Below are 15,884 nucleotides of genomic sequence, written 5' to 3'. Positions count from 1 at the left end.
AGAGAGACAGAGCGCGAGCAGGGTGAGGGGCAGAGAATCGGAAGGAGGCTCCAGGCTCTGAGCTGTCAGCACAGAGCCCGATGCGGGGCTCGAACTCACGAGCTGTGAGATCATGACCCGAGAGCTGAAGTCGGACGCTTAACCGACTGAGCCACCCAGGGGCCCCTTCCCCCCCCTCCCCCATCTCCTGCTCACAAGAGCACCACACCTTCCCTGCCCCCCAGGAGTGACCAATTGATTGCAGCTCAAGAGCCCACTTTGATTGGTTGGTAGCAGTCGCTTGGAGCCTGGGGTTGCAGGAGATTCTGGGACTGAGCTTGGGTTTAGTGGAAAAGACTGCTAAAATTGATTAAGGATGTCTGCCAAGATACGGGAAGGGAAGTGCTAGCATGCTCCTGATGCACTTGTCACTTGCTGTCAAAGGCACTCCACAGAAAGAGTTCAGGTCCGTCATTGACTTGGAGAGGAAAAGTATTATTACGTCTTTAATTCCACTAGCCTTTATCGGAAATTTCTTAATCCTTCAGCGATGAATGCAGGCAACAGACCACAGTGGTATTGGTGGGACCAGTGACTTTGTCACTAATAGAAACCATACATATTTTCTTATCGCCTTACAGCTGTTCCAGATATCTTGAAATATCATTTACACTCATCAGGACTGGGAAATACAATGGTGATTTGCTAGACCCTGCGTTATAATGCATAGTAAATAAATACATATATTACTGTAATGCAGACTTGTTTTTAATATTTTGATAACTCTTTGAGTGTAATTGGTTTCTTTCGTAATACTATGCATTTTATTTTCTTAATTAATTTTATTAATCTGAAGACATAATTCTGCGAAAGAGTCCGTAGGATTTACCAGATATCAAAGGATTCCATGGACTCTGGCCTCTCAGGTTTTGGGAACTCCCTCCCAGCTACCTTCCCAAGTTCCCTTCCTTATCCTGGATCCGGGAAGGAAGCAGGAGGGTGAGGTGAAGTCCTCCAGGCAAGAGAAGCCTACCACACAGCCAGCTCCTGTGCCAGCCTCCCTGGGGTAATGTGGGAGGTGGTGAATCAGCAGAAGCCTTTAAGTTGATGGAGAAAAGGTTGTGCAGGCTACTTCTGGGCCAAGGCTGGACTATCTCATGCCAGAGGCAAGAAGCTGGTGTTTCCCAAGGTGATACGAGGGAAGGAGTCTGCGCCTGACCTCATAAAAGAAGGAAATTTCAGCCCCAGAGAGGTCCTGGGGCCATGCATCCCGGTTCACCCATCATCCTCATGAGCTCAGATGCCCTGGACAGGGGGGAGCCTGTGGCATATTGGAGCGAGAAGCCCATGGCACAGGAACAAGGGGCCCAAACCCCTTCATCCAGCACATGCAACTTACCCTTCGTCACCTCATTCATTCACTTATTCATTCATTCTCTTACTCGCTTTTACTTAGTGCCTAGTAAATGGGCTAGTCATGTGCCAGGACCTGGGCTGGGCACTGGACAAAGAGATGGAGAAGACTCAGTCCTTTCTTCTTCTTCTTTTTTTTTTTTTAAACATTTTTTATTTTGGGGCGCCTGGGTGGCTCGGTCGGTTAAGCGTCTGACTTCGGCTCAGGTCATGATCTCGCGGTCCGTGAGTTCAAGACCCGCGTCGGGCTCCGTGCTGACGGCTCAGAGCCTGGAGCCTGTTTCAGATTCTGTGTCTCCCTCTCTCTCTGCCCCTCCCCCGTTCATGCTCTGTCTCTCTCTGTCTCAAAAATAAATAAACGTTAAAAAAAAAAAATTTAAACATTTTTTATTTTATTTTTGAGACAGAGAGAGACAGAGCATGAACGGGGGAGGGGCAGAGAGAGAGGGAGACACAGAATCTGAAACAGGCTCCAGGCCCTGAGCCGTCAGCACAGAGCCCGATGCGGGTCTTGAACTCACCGACCGCGAGATCATGACCTGAGCCGAAGTCGGCCGCTTAACCGACTGAGCCACCCAGGTGCCCCTCAGTCCTTTCTTCAAAGGACACAAGCGAAAAGGCAGTGACAATATAATGGCTTGATGCTTTGACTGAAGAAAGTCCATGATGTCCCTGACCCGGCCTAGAGGGGTCAAGGAAGGCTCTCCAGAGGCAGTGACCTTTCAAGTGAGTGGGAATTAAGCAGGCCCTTGGGTGATGAGGAAGAGTGTTCGGGAAGCAGGAGTGGTGGCATGTGCAAAGGAGCTGGGGGAGAAAGAGGACAAGCTGGGGACTTGGTGGGTCCCCACTGCCAGGGGTAGGTGCATGGCTGGAGGGGTCACGTAGGAAGCCTGGAAGACGTGCCTGGACAGTTTCCGGGCTGTGATGAGGAAGGGGTGTGGGCCCCTGCTGTCTCATTTGTCAGAGGCGCTGAGCTATGACTTCAGTGGCCTGGGGAAGTTCAAGGTCGCCCGTCTGGGGTGGGGGAGGTGGAGACCATCTCACCAGGGCCGGCAAAGGCCGACTGGGAACCTGGGGCCACTGCCTGCCCCTCACGGCAGCAGCCACGAAGTCCTTCTGCTCTGAAGGCCTGAGTGGGCCCTGTTCCTTTATTTATGGGCTGTGTGAGCAATTTGCTCCTTGCTGGCCGGCTGGCTGGGTGTGTGATGCGGGGATTACTCACGCCCCAGTTGTGGTCCGGCCTCTGCAGGCTGCGGGGTAATGAGTGAGGTAATTAAGTGTAAAAGACAGGAGCGAGCAGGGGAGGGCTGAGGGGGGGCGAGCAGTCACTGGCTCTTTTCAGGAGCAGGGGAGTGAGATAATGTAGGATAATAGCCCAGCCAGGCCCTGCCCAGGCAGCCCGGCCTGTGCCGAGAGGTGCCCCCCAAACGGCCAAGACAATTCAGCCTTTTCAGGGAAAATGGGGGGGCTTAGGCAAGGCCTGGCTCCCGGGGACAGCTGTATGGAAATGACAGCTCTTCTCCTTGGTCCTGTCCCGCGTTGGCCGAGGGCGGGGAGCAGACGCCTTTGGCTGGGGGTGAGGCTGAGAAGAAGTAGCTAGGTCCAGGGAAGCGTGTGAGGCAAGATGAGGGGTCCAGGTGGGGCTGGAGGACTGAGCTAAGTGTGTGTGTGTGGGGGGGGGGGAGAAGAGATGTGTTGGGAGCAGTGGGTGAGATTGTTAGTGGCTCCAGAGTCTGGCTCGCTGGGTGGGAACTGTGGCTTGGCTGTTGACTAGCTGTGTGACGTCAGCTCAGCTGTGCTCCCTCTCTGGGCCTCAGCGCTCTCATCTGTCAAGTGGGGCTGTCAAAACTGTGCCTTCCTCACGGGGAAGTGTGGAGGATCGGCACCACGATGCACAGCACCGGGCACACAGTGAGGGCTCCCTACACTCCAGAGACGGTCAACTGCAGAGCCCGAGGGCATCGGTCATTCATTCATTTATCAAACACATTGTTTGTTGCACGCCTACCATAGTCTAGCAGTTCCTCATGCTGGGAAAATAGCAGTCACTAGAACAGAGTCCCTTTCCTCTTCCAAGAGGGGAGACAGACTTTATTTATTTATTTTTTTCTTGGGATGAGAACTTTTAAGGTTTATTGTCTTAGCAAATTTCAAATATACAACACAGTGCCACTAACTGTGGTCACCATGCTGTACATTACATCCCTAAAACTTATTTATCTGATAACTGGAAATTTGTATCATTGACCCCTTCACTGCCTCCCACCCCCTTCCTTATGAATCTGTTCTCTGTATCTGAGTTTGGGTTTTTTTAGATTCGACATATAAGTGAAATCATACAGAGTATTTATCTTTCCCGAGACAGACTTTAATCGTTAAACACAAACATGTCAGATCACATCAATGACCCCGCTTCTAAAAATTCATTTAATGGATGTGTCTGGACACATGCAACGTGAATACATTCCGGTTTATTTATTGCGGTCTTGTTGGGCCTAACAAAATCTTAGATGCCATCTAAATGTCGATTATTGGTGAACTGATTAAATAGAGTAGCCAAAGGAATGCTACCCGGCCACAAAAGGATGAGACCACTTTTTAAATTTTTTTTTTTTTTTTCAACGTTTATTTATTTTTGGGACAGAGAGAGACAGAGCATGAACGGGGGAGGGGCAGAGAGAGAGGGAGACACAGAATCGGAAACAGGCTCCAGGCTCTGAGCCATCAGCCCAGAGCCCGACGCGGGGCTCGAACTCACGGACCGCGAGATCGTGACCTGGCTGAAGTCGGACGCTTAACCGACTGCGCCACCCAGGCGTCCCATGGATGAGACCACTTTTTACGCACGAATATGGAAAGATCTCCAAGAACTATTGACAGATAAAAGGAGTATGAGGAATATTTTGTGGAGAAGAGAGGAAATAAAAAACATCTTTATATTAGCTTGTGTATGTAACAAACCAATAATGCTTGTTACCTAAGGGGAGGAGTTAGATTGGAATGAGCAACGGGGTAGACAGGGAGACTTTTCATTGTATACTTCCCTATCGTTTTTCTTTTGTACCAAGTGAATGTATTACTAGGTCAAAACAAATGCGGCTTCCTCTTTCCTCCTCCTTCCTTCTGTTTCCCGATATTTGTTGGAGGTGAACGGTAGGGCGGGGGGCCAAGCAGGGGAGCCGTGAGTGAGGCCGGGGCTCTATGGGACGGGGTGGGGGGTGTTGAACAAATGAATATGTTGAGGAAAATGAGAGCTAGGTTCCCCACTGTCGGAGTAGGGAATTATAAACGCGGTGACAGCAAAGGCTAGAGTGACCTCTGTGGTGCTGGAATGGAGTTGGAGCCATCAGGGTAAACTCCTGGCTCTGAAAAATAGAGGCGGAGAAGCAGAGATGCCTGTGTGCCCACGTGTGGGTGAGATGCATACATGTAATACGTGTGTTTCCCAGCTCTGTCCACAAAGAGAGCCCAAGAGCACTCATATCCACGTAGCAATGGGTACTCCTAGCACCCGATCTTGGTGTCTTTTTAAAAACATTTTTTTTAACGTTTATTCATTTTTGAGAGAGAGAGAGAGAGAGACAGAACACAAGTGGGGGAGGGCAGAGAGAGGGAGACACAGAATCCTAAGCAGGAGCCAGGCTCTGAGCCATCAGCACAGAGCCCGACGCGGGGCTTGAACCCACAAACTGTGAGATCATGACCTGAGCCGAAGTTGAATGCTTAACTGACTGAGCCACCCAGGCGCCCCCAGATCTTGGTGTCTTAATATAGCATCCTCCACTGTACGAAACCAGGGCTCCTTGGGGAGAAGTCTGATTTGAGGGCTGGGGCCCGGAAAGTACATAGTGAGCCTGAAACATCTAGAAGTGCTCAAGTAATGCTAGGAACGTGTCGAAAGAGCGTAGGAGCTACTGGCCAAATCTGGGACAATTTGAGAATCAAAATAATGACCATAATAGATTATAATCCATTGAATAAAAATAGTGAATCCACACTGATATCATATGCATACATGCATACACACATACACACACACACACACACATGCATGAAGGAGGAGAACGCTCTTTCTCAGAGTAGAATGTGTAATAACAAATGTAGAAGGAAGGATGGAAATATTATGGTAATAACTGACTCTGACAGAATCATTGCTGGGTGCTAAAATAAAAACTACTCTGTGAAAATTTGTTGGGGACAGAGCATATACATAGTCTTAAAATACCTCCCCCCAACATAACCCATTAATTACAAAGAGGAGGAGGGTACCTTGACGGTGAGAAACAGGGCAGGTAGGACCCTAATCAAGCGATCAAAGGTAGCGGGTGGCATCACCTGTTACAGGACAAACTGTCGTGTGCCTCCAGGCGACCTGCACAGAGAAGAGCACCGTGTCACTTCTGCGATGTTCCTGCCAAAGACGCAAAACCTAAATCTGATCAGGAGGAGCGACTGGACGAACTCCAACTGAGGAAACTTCTACGAAATAACTGGCCTGTAATCTTGGTAAGTGTCAAGATAATGAAAAGAATGGAAAAACTGAGGGACTGTTCCGGATGAAAGGAGATGAAAGAGGTAAGACAACTGAATACAGTGATTATTTCTGGACGAATCTTTTTGTTTATCATCAAAGATGCTATGCTTGGGGTGCCTGGGTGGCTCAGTCGGTTAAGCGTCTGACTTCAGCTCAGGTCATGACCTCACGGTTTGTGCGTTCGAGCCCCACGTTAGGCTCTGTGCTGACGGTGCGGAGCCTGCTTGGGATTCTCTCTCTCTCCCTCTCTTTCTGCCCCTCCCCTGTTCTGTCTATCTCAAAATAAATAAAACTTCAAAAAAAATGTTATTTTGGGGAGAGTTGTTAGCACTTGACTGGGATCTGAACATTTGACAGTGGTAACGTGTCAGCAGCGAATTCCTGATTTTTCCAATTTTGCTGTGCTCATGCAGGAGAATTTCCTTGTTTCTAGGAACTACAGACTAAAGTATTTGGGGGCCATGGGGAATCAGGTCATCAACTTACTCTCAAATGGCTCAGAAAAAAATCTCTCTATACAAAGAGAATGATAAAGCAAACATGTTTAAATGTCAACATTTGGGGGTTCTGGGCGAGGGATATGTAAGAATTCTTTGTGCAATGTTTGTAACTGTTCTGTAAGTTTTAAATTATTTCAGAGTAAAAAGCTAAAAAAAAAAGTTATTCAGATGACGCTGAAACCATATAATGTCAGGGAGTGGTAAGGGATAGACCCAAGAATAAAGTGGGAGGGGGAATAGGAAATAAAAGGACGGTGCTCCTCTAAATGATGTGGTCAGGCCGGCCTCTCTGGGAGAGGATGTTTGAACAAAGACCTGGGTAAAGGGAGGGAGTGAGCCCTGTGAATATCTGTGGGGAGAGCCTTCCAGGCTGAGGGATCCAGCACACGAAAGGCCAGAGTGGAGCGAGCTGGGCATGTGTATTAATTTCTATTATCGTGCAATGAATTTCCATTAACTTAGTGGCTTAAAACAGTACCCATTTAGCTCACGGTTCTGTAAGTCACAAGTCTGACCACCCGTGCCGTATATCATAACCTAATCACGGGAGTAAATGCCAGCACGCGCCCAGTCCAGGGCATTATGCTGGGCATGTTCACCTGCGGGGGGTTGCAGGGAGGGCTGGGAATGTTGGGGGACATCTTGGAATTCTGCCCACACAGAGCAGGGTCGGAAGAACAAGGGATCAGTGTGGCTGGAGAAGTGAGCAAGGGGGCGAGGGGCAGGCGAAAGCAAGTGTCTGAGGTGGAGAGTCACATATAGACTGTGTGACCCAATGGGAAACTGAGGTCCAGGAAGTGACCTTGTGCATTTTGGCTCCTGAGGAAGGGGAGGGTCATGCCTATTCCCCTTGGACTCGCTTGAACTGAAGAGCAACCTCGGGGTGGGACCCAATAGATGATTTAAGTCAAAGGAGTTCGTGCCTACCGGTGGCCCTTGGGGAGCTGGTGGGCCGCCGGGCATGGGTGATGAATGGATCTACTCCTTGAATTTGGCCCAGCAGGCACAGTGCAGGAAAGCCACAGGCTCTTCAAGGGTCCGTGGAAAAGTCTGAAACCGAGAAAAGTTGGCTGGAAAATGTTTTCAAAAAGAAAACAAAAACACCTTCGCTGAAGTTGAGAACAGTGCAGATTAATCGTCTGGGAGTGACGTTATGTCACCTGGTGATCAGCCACTAATTCAACTCTCATAATAGTTCTGTGCGTGCCACATTTCACGTGACTGCAGCTCGTGTCCAGTTTTTACTCCGTTTTCCACAGTAGCACGTGCAAGGTACAAAATAAAAATGCACAAAAGGGGACGCGGTGAGGCCTGGCCCCACCCCCGCCCCCTAGCCACCCCTCCCCCTCCCCCAAGGCCAATCTCCTGTCCTCGGAAGCGTTTTGCCACATACAAGTGATCATGTGTTGATATACACCTGAATCCCCCCTTTCCACGATGGTAGCTGATCTGCCTACTTTTTCCCCTTGGCGATTTGTCTTGGATGCTTCCGATTGGCCCAGATGGAGCTGCTCCTCCTTTTGCATTGCAGAGAGGAGTCTATTATTTGCATGAACTGTCACCCTGCCACTTTTCCTGACACCCTCCGGGCGCTCTTGGCCTCTCCCTGGTCCCCAGGACAGTCACGGCTGTCTCCCTGCTTCCACTCAGGTGATGAGCAGGGGGTCTGGCTTGCCCAGTGACTGGCCAACAGGGCTGGGTCCCACCACGTGAAGTGTGGGAGAGTTAAAGCCCCAGCCCCTAGGGCAAACATTGCCCACCGCTATCCAGAGGAAGTCAGAAGACCGGGTGGAAGGAACAAGAATTTCTCAGGTGCCCGAGGGCAGGGAGCGGAAGGAGGGGCTTCCTCCTGTGCACACGTACAAGCTTCTCTAGAATGTCCCCAGGGATGGGATTGCAGGGTTGTAGAGTGAGTGCAAAATAACGCCAAGTTGTTCTTCAGAGTGGTTGTACAAACTGACCCCCCATCACCAGTGTCCCGGAATCCTTGTGCCACCCGAGGGATCAAACGGGGGATTTTTCCAGCTTTGGAAGTTTTGCCAATCTAGTAGACATAAAACGAACTTTTAATTTGGATTTTGCTAATTACTAAGAGGTTGAGCATCTTTTTGTATGTTTATTGGCTGTTCATCTTTTCTGTTCTTTATGCCTGTTCGAATCTGGACTCTGTTCTTCTTGATTGTCTTACTGACTTGTAGGCGCTCTGTATATATTTCGAGGCCGATCTTTGTCAGTCAGACCGTGACAAACTTTTCCCAGCTTGTGACTTACCATTTTCACTTTTTTTTTTTTAATTTTTTTTTCAACGTTTATTTATTTTTGGGACAGAGAGAGACAGAGCATGAACGGGGGAGGGGCAGAGAGAGAGGGAGACACAGAACTGGAAACAGGCTCCAGGCTCTGAGCCATCAGCCCAGAGCCCGACGCGGGGCTCGAACTCACGGACCGTGAGATCGTGACCTGGCTGAAGTCGGACGCTTAACCGACTGCGCCACCCAGGCGCCCCCATTTTCACTTTTTTTACTGTGACTTTTGAACAGAGTATTAATTCTAATGGAGATTAACTTATTAATATTTGCCTTTATGGGGCACCTGGGTGGCTCAGTCGGTTAAACGTCCCACTGATTTCAGCTCAGGTCATGATCTCATGGTTTGTGAGGCTCTGCGCTGCTTGGGATTCTCTCTCTCTTGCCCTCTCTCGGCCCCTCCCATGCTTCCTCGTGAATGCGTTTGCTCTTTCTCTCTCGAAATAAACAAATAAACATTAAGAAAAGATTTGCCTTGGGGCGCCTGGGTGGCTCAGTCGGTTAAGCGTCCGAGTTCAGCTCAGGTCATGATCTCGCGGTCCGTGGGTTCGAGCCCCGCATTGGGCTCTGTGCTGACAGCTCAGAGCCTGGAGCCTGTTTCCGATTCTGTGTCTCCCTCTTTCTCTGACCCTCCTCTGTTCATGCTCTCTCTCTGTCTCAAAAATAAATAAATGTTTAAAAAAAATAAAAAAAAAGAAAAGAAAGAAAAGATTTATTTGCCTTTATGGTCTGGACTTTTTGTTTCCCGTTTAAGAAATCCTCTCTAACCCAAATCCATCCCAATCTTTCTACAATGCATATGTATGTATATTTTAAAAGGGACATCTTGTACATTCTCTTTTGTAGCTACTTTTCTACTTAATAATATACATGAACATTTTCCGTGTCTAAATATTTTACAGCCTCATCGGTAAATGGTTGCATCATTGCCCATCATGTGGACTGTCGTATCTATTTACTGAATCCCCTATGTCGTATCTATTTACTGAATCCCCTATTGATGACCATTCAGAGGTTTTTTTTTTTTTTTGCAACTTTTCTCTCTTATCAACAGTGCTGCCAAGAACATCGTGCAGCTGTTGTGGTTTTCCACATTCATGACGGTTTCTTCCGGATAAAATCCTAGGACAGAAATTGCCCATCCAATCAAAGGATACATTTTACCAAATTTGCCAGAGGTCTCCCTTCCGAGTCCTTTCCTGGAAACAATAAGCCATTGTGTTAAATTGCCCTTCTCCAAAGTGAAGAATCAGCAAAATAGATGGATGGCACTGGGTAGGGGGTCCTGGAGACTGTGTGTTTTAGCGGGAGTGGTTAGTGGGCATGTTCGGTTGCAAAGGTGTGCATGGAGATCGTCACCCTGGCAAACACAGACTTGACTCCCTCTGTCCCTTCCCACACCTCCACAGGGGAGACACCTTTTAGGGGGTGCTGAGAGAAGAGAGCCAAGAAATGCCCAGGGAGGCGAGCTTGGGTGATGATTCCCTGCCAATTAATTGTATTTGGGAGGGCGGAAGGTTGCTACCTCAAGTAGACCTTTGTGCGTTGAAGGCCGGAAATGCTCTCGCTTAAGGCTGTTGCCACCGGGGCTGGGCATGTATGGTTCTCAGGAAAGGTCTGGCCCGGTGACCAAAGGAATAATTAAAAAAAAAAAAAAGTTCCCCAGAGAACTCTCAGCTCGAGAGCGTGAAAACTTTGGATCAGATACTTTGGATCAAAACTTTGGATCCATCTGGCTGGAGGTATCAGACTTCTAATACTTAAGTGTTTATTTTAGCGATTATCAACATATATCCTCTTCTTACAATCACCAATGCTTTTATTTATTTATTTATTTATTTATTTATTTATTTATGTATTTATTTAGTTATGTAGAGCCAACAGGGGGCTTGAACTTATGACCCTGCGATCAAGACCTGACCTGAGATCAAGAGTCAGATGCTTAACCAACTAAGCCAGGTGCCCTATATCAGGATGCTAATTTTTATTAATGGCAGGGCTCTATAGTTTCTCATTAGCATGAACTGGCTTTATTTATTTGTTTATTTTATTTATTTTTTTAACGTTTTTATTTATTTTTGAGACAGAGAGAGACAGAGCATGAACGGGGGAGGGTCAGAGAGAGGGAGACACAGAATCGGAAACAGGCTCCAGGCTCTGAGCTGTCAGCACAGAGCCCGACGCGGGGCTCGAACTCACGGACCGTGAGATCATGACCTGAGCCGAAGTCGGCCGCTTAACCGACTGAGCCACCCAGGCGCCCCTATTTGTTTATTTAAAAAAAAAATTTTTTTTAATGTTTATTTCTGACACAGAAAGAGAGCATGAGTGGGGGAGGGGCAGAGAGAGAGAGAGAGGGAGACGCAGAATCCGAAGCAGGCTCCAGGCTCTGAGCTGTCAGCACAGACCCCGATGCGGGGCTCGAACTCACAAACTGTGAGATCATGACCTGAGCCGAAGTCGGTCGCTTAACTGACTGAGCCACCCAGTCGCCCCCGGCTTTATTTTTTTTTTTAAATGAGGCAATTTAAAGAAAAAAACAATGTTAGGAAATTGTTATAAAATACAGACAGAATGCCAGTGGGAGCTGGGAAGATGGTGTGGTTCTGTCAAACTCTGAGAAACTCTGCCTTAATGGAAACCCCTCCTTCAAAGAAGCCTAAGCGAGACATGGCTGGGTGGGGTCGGGGAAAAGCAGACCCTTGGGATTCCGGGTGGAGGGTGCTGGGGAGCTCTGGAGGACGTGGCCGCCACATTTGGAGAAGCGCGCAGGGTTCTTCGTAGTATTGAAATCTTTTTTTTTAAATTTTTTTTTTTAACGTTTATTTATTTTTGAGACAGAGAGAGACAGAGCATGAATGGGGAGGGTCAGAGAGACGGAGACACAGAATCTGAAGCAGGCTCCAGGCTCTGAGCTGTCAGCCCAGAGCCCGACGCAGGGCTCGAACTCACGGACCGCGAGATCGTGTCCTGAGCCGAAGTCCGACGCTCAACCGACTGAGCCACCCAGGCGCCCCGTATTGAAATCATATTTAGGGACTAAAAAGTGTGTTTCCCTCTTGGCGTCATTTGACACTCAGAGCGACTTGGTGACATTTCTGGCAATGACACATCACTTGACAGAGGGAAATTGAGAACGAGAAGCAGCCATTTGCCTGTGGTCATGGGGTGAGTAAATGGGGGAGGATGTCTTGGCCCCTGACACAAGAGTGTGTCGGGATTTGGACCTGTGGGACCAGGACACCCACAGCTCTTTCATGATAATGATAACAACAGCCATTAGCATTTATTGAGCGCTTACTGGGTGCCAGCTCTCTGCTAAGCACCTTTGGCTGTCTTGATGAACGCCTTACGCTAACCCTGTCAGGGGATCCATCGTTACTCCCCAGAAAGCGTTGAGGAAGGAGTTACTGATTCACGGCACCTGCTCTTATAGAAACTTGAATTCTAGTAAGGGAGAGGGGAGAGACGGAAAGTAACCACGGAAGGCATAAATGAGTGAGATAATTTCACATAACAATAGATGCCATGAAGAAAACCAGCAGGGAATATGATATAGTCTCTGGAGAAGGGAAAGGAATTGCCCCATAGGAGGCCGCCAGCGGAGGCTTCTCTGAGGAGGTGACATTCTGGAGCCAGAATGTAGCGGATTGGAGTCCGGGCCATTTGAGAGCCCTGCTCATGACTCCAAACCCACCCCAGCTTCTATCTCGTGTGGATCATAGAATGTTTCTGCCAGAGATGCCTTGCTCCTTTGTTAAGCATTCCAGAAGTTGTGGCTTATGGGTCGGAATGTCTCAGACCTAGGAATGGAAGGATGATAGGTTATTGGAGCTGGAAGAGGTCTCACCCAAGGAACCACCCCGTCTAATTCCAAGGGCTCAACCTAAATGGGTTTGTGCAATGCTTGGAGGTCTCTCTAGGTGGAGAGAAACCAAGTCCCAAAGATGAGATGGGTCCTGCTAAGAGCTGTGGCTTACCTTCTGGGTTTTGTTGTTGTTGTTTGTTTGTTTGTTTGTTTGTTTTAATATTTATTTATTCATTTTGAGAGAAAGAGGTAGAGAGCAAGTGAGGGAGGGGCAGAGAGAGGGAGACAGAGAATCCCAAGCAGGCTCCGTGCTGTCAGTGCAAAGCCCAATGTGGAGCTCAAACTCACAAACTGAGATTATGACCTGAGCTAAAACCAAGAGTTGGACGCTTAACCAACTGAGCCCCCCAGGCGCCCCGAGCTGTGGCTTACAATTGTGCAGGTTGTGCGGGGCTCAAGGGTGCCCAGCTGGGGGCTAAGAGGCTCCCTGGAGCCCTGTGGAGGGGTTGCCTTGTGCCAGGAAGAAGGGCTGTCTGTTTCTGATTCACAGAAAGGAATGCTACGGGCTAGTGGTGGCCCCGAGCCCGCCGGAGGGTGGTGGTAGAAATTAGCCCCCACGTCACCTGCTTTTTCTCCACTCTGCTTGCGGAGAGGGCAGGAGGGTGGAACATTGTCATCATATTTGAGGATGGCGTGGCCCTTCTTGACTGCAGTGAGGGGGGACGGTGCTTTGCATACAGGCCTTATGGGGCAGCAGAGAGGAAGGGCTGGCGCTCCCTGGGGTGTTTGTGGAGCTGACAGGCTGAGGAGTGGGCAGGGCCGGGGGCGGGGGTGGCCCAGAAGTGCCTTATCTCCTCTGGGCCAGTGTCAGCTCCTGTCCCCAGCCTACAGCACATGCTGGAACGGCCAGCCTGAGACTGGGGACTGCAGTGGATTTGCATTTATATTGGAGACTTCTGTTTCCAGGGCCTGGGGGGAGGAGGGTGGCCACCATGGTCAGCTGAGCGAGATACAGGCGAGGAGGGGCCTATAGCCCTGTCCTGCCAGGGGCACGGCAAGTGGCCGGTGGGTTGGGCCTGCCTGGCTGAGGAACAGTGGCACAGAAGGTTCTCTGGGCACAAGGCCGGGCCTGACAGCCTGCTGGTCCACCCCCCCAGCCGCTTGCCAACGTCAGCTGGGAGTTGGCTCTGCCCCACGGGCCTGGGAGAAAGGTCATAGGCCTGTGCCAGCGAGGGACGGGCAAGGCAGAAACACTCCTGTGACTGAGGACAAGCGTGTGCCGTCCTGTCTAACTCTCTCCTCAACCCATGAAGTTGTTTCAACCAAGAAAACCAAGGCCCAGAGGGGCTTGCAATTTGTCCAAGGTGAACCGGCTCCTAATCCAGTGCCCCCCCCCCCTCCCCTGAAGCCACCTCCCAGTAATGCTCAGGCTACTCAGGTGCTCTGGGACACCTGATTTTGCGAGCGATGAAGGAGGTCATCACAAGACTCGTCCCAGACGCATGGCATTGCTAGGACTGGTTTTGTGATGGCTTAGGCGTCGTGGTGAAGTCCGCGGTCATGACTCTGTTCAGACCGGGCTGCTCCCTGCCTTCGGGGGGGTGCAGCTTCTCCCTGCGAGATTTCAAAATGGGGGAAGGAATGGAAGGAAGGAGAGAAGGAAGGAACAAGGCAAGTGTGAAGAAGGGAGGGAAAGAAAGGAATGGAAGAAGGGATAGAAGGCAAGAAGGACAAATGGAAGAGGGGGCTGGATGGAAATAAGGCGAGAAGGGAGGAAGGAGAGCAGTCAGAAGAAAAGTCAAGGCCAGAGGGCACCAGGGAGAGCCGTCTGGAGCCCCTGCAGGTGTGCTGGTTGCCATTATAGACCCCCGCACTGTTGGGAGTCCCCTCTGTGACCTTTCCTGGCTGTTGTATTGAGTGGTGTCCCCCTCCCCGCCCTCCTGCTCCTCCCCCTCCAGCTGAGGCCTCCTGACCTCCAGGAACTGGCTGAGCTCTGCTCCAGGTGGGGGACCAGTGATGGCCTGATGGGGGCTCCAGGAGCAGAGGTCAGGGCCCCACGTGATCCTGGGGCTTTATTTTCATCCCTTAGTGCTTTGCTGCTTCTGGAGGGGGGCTCTGCCTTGCTCTTTGGGTTCTCTTCACTCCCTCCCGCCTCCACCCCTCCAGACGGAGGTCTTGGCCCCATTCCCCCAGCCTGTGACTGTGGGCTCGCAGCTGACAAACCTCCTGGTCCTGGCTCTCCGTCCAGCAGTACAAGCCCTCCCTGTCTGTCACCAAACAGTCAGGACGGCCTGTTCCACCTGGCAGGCTGGCTACTGCCCAGCTTAGTCTTGGGAAGTGCGCACGGGCTCTGACACCACACTGCCTGAGTTCAAATCCTGCCCCTTCCTCGCTGTGTGGCCTCGGGCAAGACCCTTTGCCTCTCTGAGCCTCTGACTCCTCATCAATTAATGGGCACAATGCTAGGACCTACCTCTTGGATGGCTTGCTGGATTATATGAGATCGTGCACGGAAAGTGCTTGGCTCAGCGCCTGGCGTCTAGTGAGCACCCGAGACCTGTTAGCTCTTATCCAAGCTCTATCTTTCCAGAGCCTGTTCGGCCGTGGGGCCGTGGGGTTCCAGAGACCCCGCCCGGTGCCTCCTGCATTAACCCCTCGATGCCTAGTGTCACCTGATCTGTTTCAACGCAAATGGCACTGAGCCCTGATCTCATACCACTGCCACCCGTCCCAGTTAACATTTAATGAGGGCTCATGATGGGACAGGCATTGTATAATCCATTTCAAATTATGGCTCCAAAAGCCGTGATAGTCTTCTCGTCAAGAAGTGGGGTCTGGGGGCGCCTGGGTGGCGCAGTCGGTTAAGCGTCCAACTTCAGCCAGGTCACAATCTCGCGGTCCGGGAGTTCGAGCCCCGCGTCAGGCTCTGGGCTGATGGCTCAGAGCCTGGAGCCTGTTTCCCATTCTGTGTCTCCCTCTCTCTCTGCCCCTCCCCCGTTCATGCTCTGTCTCTCTCTGTCCCAAAAATAAATAAAAAACGTTGAAAAAAAAATTAAAAAAAAAAAAAAAAAAGAAGTGGGGTCTGTGTTCTCGCTGTGTTTGGAAGTGGCCATGTCACTTCTGCTTGCATTCGGGGGACACTCACTCTTGGAACCCAGCGGCCATGCCGCGAGGAAGCTCAGGACTCCAGGAGAGTCCACACGTGGGTGCTCCGGCCAATAGCTTCAGCTGAACTAGTCTCGATGGCCAGACGTGTAAGGGAAGACGCGTCTAGATGATGCCGGCCCCCGGGGGGGGGGGTCACCTCTGTCCAGCTGAGGCCCCGGCCACCGTAGAACAGAAGG

At 50.3% G+C, this 15,884-nt stretch overlaps 1 protein-coding gene across 2 annotated transcripts in view; it reads left to right on the top strand.

Moving 5' to 3' along the window:
* FAM110A (family with sequence similarity 110 member A) overlaps window positions 1–15,884 on the top strand; it is a 138,142-nt gene that overhangs the window by 34,101 nt on the left and 88,157 nt on the right. For both annotated transcript variants that reach the window (XM_086701888.1, XM_086701887.1), the window contains exon 2: window positions 5,760–5,898. The gene's annotated coding sequence lies outside the window, so the exon portion shown is untranslated. The remainder of the gene's footprint in view (window positions 1–5,759; window positions 5,899–15,884) is intronic.

The sequence above is a fragment of the Puma concolor genome, chromosome A3 (genome assembly GCF_028749965.1).
Source record: "Puma concolor isolate L17-30 chromosome A3, mPumCon1.1.hap2, whole genome shotgun sequence".
NCBI classification, from domain to species: domain Eukaryota; kingdom Metazoa; phylum Chordata; class Mammalia; order Carnivora; family Felidae; genus Puma; species Puma concolor.
This window is presented reverse-complemented; position numbering and strand designations above follow the sequence as displayed.